Raw genomic sequence first — 9,500 nt, 5'->3', positions numbered from 1 at the left:
CACTTTTGCAACTCGTTTGGCAAAATCTATCTGTGAATGAATTCCCTGAATCAGAACCAGAAGTTCATAGTAACCATCACAACAGTTTGAACGTACACAAGTTAATATTTCTTCAAAGCGAAGACAAAAATAAGTTAAGTTCAACTTATGTGAATTTGCCATGTTAAATTGCCCATAGTGTTAGGTGAAGGGGTAAATGCATTGGTATGGGTTTAGGTGGGTTGCTCTTCGGAGGGTCGGTGTGGACTTGTTGGGCTGTAGGACCTGTTTCCACACTGTAAATCGTCTAATCTAATCTAAAAACAGAAACTAATTCAGAAAGTTAACTTACAAATCATTGAATGATAACATCATATGGGACAGACTTGACTCATCGATCCATCGTGTTTGTAACTCGAAAATTATATTATAAACTACATGAGTCCCATTTCAAAACTTACTCCATTGTCTTGATTGCCATTCAAGTACTTTTTAAAGATTTTGAAGATTCCCAACTCAACCGACCGTCCTCTGGGTGTCATCTTCCCTTTGAACCTCGAGCCTTTCAGCTAAAAAATGGGCCACATTGCTATTGGATCTTCAGAGAAGGGGAGAAACTGCTTTAGATTCCCCCAATCCATGCCCCTCATAGTCTTATCCTCTTATCTCTACTCGTAAGATCGCAACTCGACCTTATCCAGAATCTGTCTTCACAACTAAACTGCTACTCTCCCAGCAACATTTTCACGAATGTCTTTCTGCACCCTGTCTAATGCAATCACATCCTTCTTATCGTACAGTGACCAGAACTGCACACAAAACTCCAATTGTGACTGAACAAAAGTCCTCCAGAGCACCGACAGGAAATCTCTGCTGGTAAAGGTATCTTCTTCACTGAACCATTAACCACTTCTGCCACATTGAGGGATCTTTATTTCCTCTGAGCTTCCTAGTATCCCATCACTCATTGAGTAATTTCTTGTCTTGTGCATCCTGGCAAGAAGCATCATCTCACATTTATCAAAGTTGAATTTCATCTACCACTGACATGCCCAACTGACAAATTTGTCTGCTTCTATCTGTAACCTGAGATTATCTTCTTCACTGCCAATCACCCTGTGAATATTTGTATCATCAAACTTACTTATCATCCCTAAACTTCCCCTCTGTTTATCCCACCAACCAGCCTCACCACTAACACACAGCACATATACTTCATGAGCATGAAAAGTATGCTAACATGTTTGTACTTATTATCTGACTTACTGTGGATAAGTATTTCCCTCTGCTCCTTCACAGTTCCTTCAAACTCAGCAAATACACAAACCCGCCTCAATGAGAAGCAAAGAAGATGGTCTCATAATTACTCATAAACAGTTCAAATAAACATGGCTGACAGCTAGAAGTAAGTTTGGAGTGCACATAGCAGGACTTGCTCGTAGAAAAGGCCAATATACAATTAATTATGCCAGAAGTTAAAGATGTTACTGTTTATTAGATAGGGGATATAGCAAGTGATATTCAAGACATTTGGGGGATGTGGGAAGCAGAGGTGTTTACGATTTGACTAAAGCAAGACCTCCTAAGTCTCAGCTGGACGATGCAGTGATAGTGGATGAGTCTCAGGATGAGGTGTTAGAAAGACAGTGGCAGTAGAAAGACAGTGCTCCACAAAATTTGAGAAGTGAAGCAATGTTATTAGGGGAGCAGGAAGTGATCCTGCAAATAGATAGAAATCCATTCCTGCCAAACTGGTAGAGTGTACCAGGCTCTGCACTGCATGTCGCCTTACGGGTAAATAAGGGATATCAATCTAAAGATTTAGGCCCTATGGCCAGGCATGTAGAAACAATTAGGGAATGATATATGCTCACGACAGGGGTTTGGGAATCCAGGGATGGCAGCTATATTAAAACACTAGCGTACTGCAACTTGACAGGGAATCCAAAGGAAGCCAAGGTAACAACCCAGCGGAGCATACCATTGACAGTGGAGGAAGATGATCAATATGGTAATGATTAATTGGATACATTACCAGGCAATTTGTGGTCGCAACATGATACAGATGGGGGGAGAGTGAAATCAGCTGGACCAGTGGAAATAAGGTTGAAAGCAGGAGCTGGGACAACAGTGACATTTATGACGAATGAAGATATCTCAAGGGTTGGTATACCGTCGGAAATCAGCTCAGAGAATGGGTCTGCCTTTATTCAGAACGTAGTTAATTTGATGCTGCATTCTTTGAAAATCAAGCCGAGGTTTGGATGCGTATATCATCCCCCGTCACAGGGTATGGTGGAAAGAATTCATGGGACATTGACTGCCAAATTAAACAAGATCTGCGCAAGCACCAACCTTAATTGGATTGATGCTTTACAATCTCACACTACATGAGATGCTCACACCGCTTGAGAGGCTCACAGGTAGACCTGTGCCAGTGCCGAGGTGGAGAGTCCCATACAAAGGGCCTAGCTTGGAGCAGTTAAACTCATAAATTAAGCAATATATGCAGCAGCAACCTATGATACATGAGACTATCCACCTGCTGGAATTACAAAGGGGAACTGACAGCTGTCAACGGGGAAGGACCGAGTAAGCTCGAGGATTGTGTGTACGTGCGGATTTTTCGAAGATGCTGAAATGAGTCGAGGAGAGAGAGAACTTTCTTAGTGATTAAGGCATCATCTACCGCCATCCAGTTGGAAGGACGACACATATGGTACCACCTTAATCATTGAACTAAACCTCTCTCATCGGCACATATTAACTCTAACACTGAGGTAAGTGGAGTTAAGGCTGAAAAACATGGACACGGGTAGGGCATACAGCAGGCTAGTACGCCTCCACAGGGTTCTGAACAAGGTACAGGTGAAGTTCTTGGGAATTCTGATCATTCCAGAAATGATACATATGGAGATGTTGAGAACAGTCCTCCTGGCAGCAAGGATGGGGAAGACATGGGGAATGCCCCTGATAACCACCTCTCGGATGCCAGGCCTGTTAATCAGACTTGGCGACCATTAACTTGGCAGTCCTGGACAAATAATGCCAGGGTTACTTTGCTGCCCTAGCATGGGTACGCGCCCGTGACAATCACTGGTATCAATGGGCAAAAGACACAGTCGTCGTAATGGCTCGACAGGACTGCTTCTTGTGTACTAAGTTAACCCCCTCATACTATGTTGTCCATATGCCCTTTAACTTGAGCATCTGTACTGAATGGTGTTTGCAGCACTCTCGCCGACCCCTTTACCCGAATGATTCATCAACTTACAGGCAATCCCTTTGCTCCCTTTTGGTGCCTGCTCCTTCAGGCCACTACATTCTATCAGCAAGATGACGTGGGCTGGCAGCAACTCCAACGGTGGTGCTGATATAGTACAACGTGGTTCATCAGTAAGACTAATTACATGTTTCCCGAGGCTGCATTCAGGAAACGGGAAGGGTTGTGTTTTGAAAGCTTTAAGTGAAATGGCTCCACACTATCAGCAACTTTATGGGTCTTTGTGGGAATACAATTCAAATGGAGGTGGACACCACATTTAGGGCTGTTTTAAAACCTCAACGTGTCCCACTGACAGATACTTACTGGCTGGAAGGTAAGAAAGTAGGGTTGCGCATGACGCTGCTCGCTGACAGAAGTGGCAGCTTTGCCCGGGTAATGCTCCGACACGAGGTAGTTATATCGCCACATGCAGCTTGACGCTACGTCACAGTCGCCAAACTAAGCGACGGGATGTCCCTGATCCGACAATTCAGATTGCTCGTATAGGACAGCCAAGAGGTATTCCTAACGAGGTTAAGGCCCGCAATGAGATTGCCGTGGGCTGTGAAGATCTTATCCCAATGATAGGGGTGAGCAAGAATGCTGAATGGATTAATTATATTTGTTACAACCAACAGAGATTTATCAATTATACTGATGTTGCCGTTGTGGCCTCCGGAGAACAATTGAATGCTTCTACTAAAAGGACATGACAAAACTAACAGGCCTTAGATTGGATACAGGAAGCAAAAAGCGGAATTTGTGTGATGCTTGGGGAACATTGCTCTACATTTATACCTAACAACACTAGCCCTGGGGGGGTCTTTGAAAAAAGCAAAAGAAAAACAGAACAATCCAAGAAGGTAGATTAAAAAAAACATCGTGGGGTTTGGTCATCAGCTTTTGATTGGCTGAATAATATATTAGGGTCTTGGGGAGCATGGTTTGTCAAGATTTGTCTTACTGTAGGTGCGGTTTTGCTTGTTGTTGCTTTTATCTTTTGTTGTGCTCTACCTTTTATTAAGTCCTTTTTAGTTCGCGTCACTGCACGGCAACTTCTGGTCATTTCAGCTACCCCAGGAAAAGCTTACTCCTCTGGTGGAACCCCACTGTTCGATGATTATGATCTAACAACCGTCACAATGCAAGGAATATGTCCACGTGGGGACGTCGATGATACTTCTGAAGAATGTGCGGGTCCAAGATTGTGAGGGATCTTGGGTCTGTTTTCCTGTTCTGGTTATTGGAGGGCAGGTTTTTGGCCCAAGGGACCTCAGGAATGGAGGAAGAACCCTTTAAGTTTCAGACTTCGAAAATTATTTTGTCCATGTTGGGATCTATATTGCTGGTATTGGGCACAAGACAGGCTATGCTTATTGTCTTCTTTCGTTGCGTGATACCAATAGGTCTCAAAGGGGGGAATATGGAATATAAAGAACATGATAGCATGGAAGGGTTAAAGCATGAAGACCACTGTCATCTGTATTGTGTGGAAGGCAGGGGCAGGATAGGATAACCATTGTGGAACATTCTTGCACCAATTCGCAGAGTAAGGTTAAGGCTGAAAGGTCACTATGGCAAGATGAGATAACACAAGTAATAAAGCATGTTCCTCTGTTAAGTGTTATTATGACAGGATTGGGACTATAAATATTTGGGACATGACATTAAAATAGCTAATTAATAGTTACTAGAGTGAGCGTGAGACAGGAGACGATTGTAACAGATGGAATAGCTAATTATCTATCATGATAGGTTAGTCTGCAATTGAAGATCACTGTAGCAGAGTTACCAATAAATATCTAACGGTGACATTAGAATAACATTAAGTAGAATGTACAACTTAGGTGATAATCGGAACTAACACAACTGGTTTATTGTGTACCTAGAGTGAGGTATTTGATAATGCATTTGGACATGCTGATAAGCTAACAGAAACATGATTAAAAAACTATAAAAATCCACAGAGCCTGAGGTCGGTGGGATATCGAGAATCAGCTTTCTCGGTGTCACGGTTTTTTGTTTGCAAATAAAAGGCCTACTTCTTGAAGAACTCTCTGCGTCTCCTGGTGTTTCTCTATATTTTCTCCACAACAGTGTTCGACAAGGTTCCTCTGCTGCTAAGCCACAGACTGCTGAGGAATATTCAGATCACATTGAATACAGTCGATTCAGCCTCTCCCCATAGCTCAAACCCTCCAACCCTAGCAGCATCCTTTTTTACATTACATTACATTACAGTGTGGAAACAGGCCCTTCGGCCCAACAAGTCCACACTGACCTGCCAAAGCGCAACCCACCCATACCCCTACATTTACCCCTTACCTAACGCTACGGGCAATTTAGCATGGCCAATTCACCTGACCTGCACATCTTTGGACTGTGGGAGGAAACCGGAGCACCCGGAGAAAACCCACGCAGACACGGGGAGAACGTGCAAACTCCACAGAGTCAGTCGCCTGAGTCGGGAATTGAACCCGGGTCTCTGGCGCTGTGAGGCAGCAGTGCTAACCACTGTGCCACCGTGCCGCCCTTGGAAATCTTTTCTGAACCCTTTCAAATATTGTTGTCAAACATCTCAATTTCAGTAAGGCGTTGGATAAGATTCTCCACAGTCGGCTATCACAGAAATTACGGAGGCATGGGATTGAGGGTGATCTCGCGGTTTGGATAATTAATTAGCTGTAAGAAGACAGAGGGTGGTGGTTGATGGGAATTGTTACATCTTGTAGTTCAGTTACTAGTAGTGTACTGCAAGGATCTGTTTTGATGTCCCTGCTGTTGATCAGTTTTATAAATGATGTGGATGAGGGTACAGAAGCCTGTGTTTGTACATTTGCGGATACCATTAATATTGGTGGAGGTGCAGATAGTGCCAAATGATGCTGTAGGTTACAGTGAGACATAGATAAGCTGCAGAGCTGGGCTGATAGGTGACAAATGGAGGTGAATGCGGAAAACGGAGAGGTGATCCACTTTAGAAGGAGTAACAGAAATACAGAGTACTGAGCTAATGGTAAGATCCCTGGCAGTGTGGATGAGCAGAGAATCTCAGTGTCCATGTTAGAGCCCTGAAAGTTTCCACCCAAGTTGAAGGGTTGTTAACATGGAAAAGGTGTGTTAGCTTTTATTAATAGAGGGATTGAGTTTTGGAGCCATGACGTCATGTTGCTGAAAAAATCTCTGGTGTGGCCACACTTGGAATACTGCGCACAGATCTGCTCACTGCATTATTAGAAGGATGTGGAAGCTTTGAAAATGGTGCAGAGGATATTTATCAGGATGTTGCCTGGTACGGAGGGAAGGTCTTATGAAGAAGGCTGATGGACTTAATGCTGTTTTCGTTAGAGAGAAGAAGGTTAAAAGGTGACTTGACAGAGGCACACAAGATGATCAGAGGAATAGATAGGGCAGACAGTGAGAGCCGTTTTCCTCAGATGGTAATTGCTCGCATAAGGGGGCACAGTTTAAACTGAGGGGTGATACATATCGGCCAGATATTAGAGATAGATTCTTTAATCAGAGAGTAGTAAGGATATGGAATGCCCTGCCTGCATCAGTAGAGGACTCGCCAATTTTAAGTCTGCTCGATGCAGTATTCTGGTACGGAACATTCTCTACACCTGATTGGGTATTCTACATCACACCTTCTGATATTAAACTCAGTATTCTCCACTGCAGCCAGCTTTTCCCGGATTTCCTGGTGTCGGCTCTGATCTGCATCATGTGCAAATATTTTATTGAAAACAAAATACTTGTGAATGTCTGATTTAGTCCATATGTCCCGAAATGGGGAACTTTGCAAGGCAGGGATGATCTCACAATTCCCCGTGTTACTGAAACAGTGATCTAGACATGGGCTGTAGGTGGTGTCGAGAATGATACAGCCCACTGGCTGGTTATTGTGCTGGATTGTCTTATTCAGCAGAGTTTGGAAAAGCTGAGCCGCGGTGCGGTTCCCCTTGATCTGGGCGGGGTTCAGCAATTTACTTTCTGGGCAACGACTGCCGCTGTTCGGGAAGACAGCGAATTAATTTCCACCTCGGGAGTTCAGGAAAATGTTCACATCGTAGGTAATGAAAGGATGTATTGGTCTGCCAGGGTTAAAGTCTACACGTCTGTTGGTCTTTCTGCACTGGGAAGCAGGTAAAGCCACCAGGAAGGAGAAGTGTTCTCTCCCATAATCGGTCGCCTGGTGCCCAGCTGTTATCCGGAACCTGAAAGAGGTAACGTCAGGGTATGAGTCAAGGTACAGAGTTTGGGTAATACATTCTCTTTGCAGTGTCAGTAGGCACAGTTTGAGATGTGTTACTTGGAACAATGCCCATCATATTAAAGAAAACGTGACAACCTGCAATTCACATTTCAAGTTCTTGCATGGGAAGGTCAATGTTGAATTGCTTTGTATCCCTGTCCCAGTGTTGTAGTAAATTCTGGGATCAGTGAGATGTTTAAAGAGAGAATCAGGGTAATTGCCAGAGAGCAGAACAATGTTACTTATTTTTGTACAAATCCTCCTGCAATGAATCAGAGACTCTCACAAGCCTTCTTGATAACTCGCTGTAACTTCATTATAAGTTACTTTGACTGATGCACGACTTGATGCCGCATGATACACGGGATGGTTAGAAATAAATAGAGATGGAGAGAGAGAAAGAGAGAGAGAGAATGAGAGCTACAGGTGCAATCAGTGGGAGCTGGTGGGAGGGAGAATCCTGGAAGAATTGTTAACCAGAAAAATGTTTGGGGCATACAGAGACAAACAGAACAAAAGACTTGCAGACTGACAGGAAATGGGAATAATAGCAAAGGTGGCAGAGGGAGACAAAGGAAAACTGAGAGGTGAGTGAGATGATTCCATAAACATTAAAATGTTGCCTGTGTGAGGGATTTGGACTTTCTCTTCAAAGCTCACTCCGATGTATTTCACTCTCTCCTTTACTTCGGGGTCAGCGGGTGCTATCGAAATCACTGTTAGAGATATGACCCCGGGAAATCTGGAAATAGTTTCCTTGGAAGTCCCTTCCTCTGGCTGTAATGAGAGTCCTGGTTAATAGGTTCAGGCTTATTTCCCACAGATACAGAGCACTCCCTATACTTGCCGTGTCCTTGCCATTTATTACCAGCCTGCTCCAGGCAACCAGGCTCTGATTTGACCTCAGATTGAGCACAGCCTCCAGCTTACAGAGATGGCCATGCAAGATCTGTTTCACTGACACTTACTGATTGACAATGTCACTCAAGACACGGTTATCCAGTACAGCCGCATCTGACATGGGGATTGTGAACGGCACCAACAGGAACAGGCAGAGTGTCCGCATATTGAGATTTGTCAGCACCCTTTAACCGTACTGTAGGGAAAACACAGAAAAAAATCTGAAAAGGATGAAAAAAACAACTTGTTCAATTCATACGACATTGGCAAGTGCATGAAAGATATGCAGGGAGAGACATGTCGGCAAACAGAAAATGTGTGTCTATCGTCCTCGGTGGTGCTTGCACAAAAACTAAGCAGATGTTCTGGTTATCTTCCATGGGTACGATTTGCAGGTGAAGATTGGAGTTTATTCTCGGAGTTTTAGGGTATAGCTAACCCATACACTATTACACCTGGAAGAGGGGTGGGTGGAGGAGATGTGGAGGGATAGCGCTGGACAGTGAGCGAGAGAGTGTGAAGGACAGCGAACGAGAGGGAGCGCGGGAAAGAGAGAGAGAGGGACAGCGCGGGACAGAGAGAGAGAGGGACAGCGCTGGACAGTGAACGAGAGGGAGCGCGGGACAGTGAGAGAGGGGGACAGCGCGGGACACTGAGCGAGAGACAGCGTGGGACAGCAAGTGAGAGAGAAGGGGACAGTGAGAGAGAGTGCGTGACAGAGAGAGACGGGAGTAGGGAGAGGGGGAGACAGTGAGAGAGAGGGGGAGACAGCAAGAGAGAGGGGAAGACAGCAAGACAGGGGAGACAGTGTAAGATAGCGCGAGGGAGGGAGGTAGAGATAGAGAAACAGTGAAAAGGACATATAGAAAGAGAGACAGCGGGAGACAGAGCAAGTGCAGGACAGCAAGAGAGAAAAAGAGACTGAAACCGAGAGAGAGGGACGAACAGCTAGAAAGGGAGGAAGGGACAGCAAAAGAGGGAGGGTGGGACATCCAGTGGGAGAGAGAGATAGAGAGACAACCAGAGAGAAAGAGAGACGGTGAGAGAGACAGAGGGCGAGAGAGAGAGAGAGACATAGGGAGAGAGAGAGACAGCAGGAGA

General features: G+C 44.7%; 1 pseudogene; it reads right to left on the bottom strand.

The window, feature by feature from the left end:
* Positions 1–6,821: 6,821 nt before the first annotated feature.
* On the bottom strand, positions 6,822–8,565 carry LOC148134878 (uncharacterized; annotated as a pseudogene).
* Between the last annotated feature and the right edge of the window lie 935 nt (positions 8,566–9,500).

Source organism: Chiloscyllium plagiosum, unplaced genomic scaffold (genome assembly GCF_037043375.1).
Source record: "Chiloscyllium plagiosum isolate Xiang-an unplaced genomic scaffold, Cpla_swu_hap1 HiC_scaffold_52, whole genome shotgun sequence".
Lineage (NCBI taxonomy): Eukaryota > Metazoa > Chordata > Chondrichthyes > Orectolobiformes > Hemiscylliidae > Chiloscyllium > Chiloscyllium plagiosum.
This window is presented reverse-complemented; position numbering and strand designations above follow the sequence as displayed.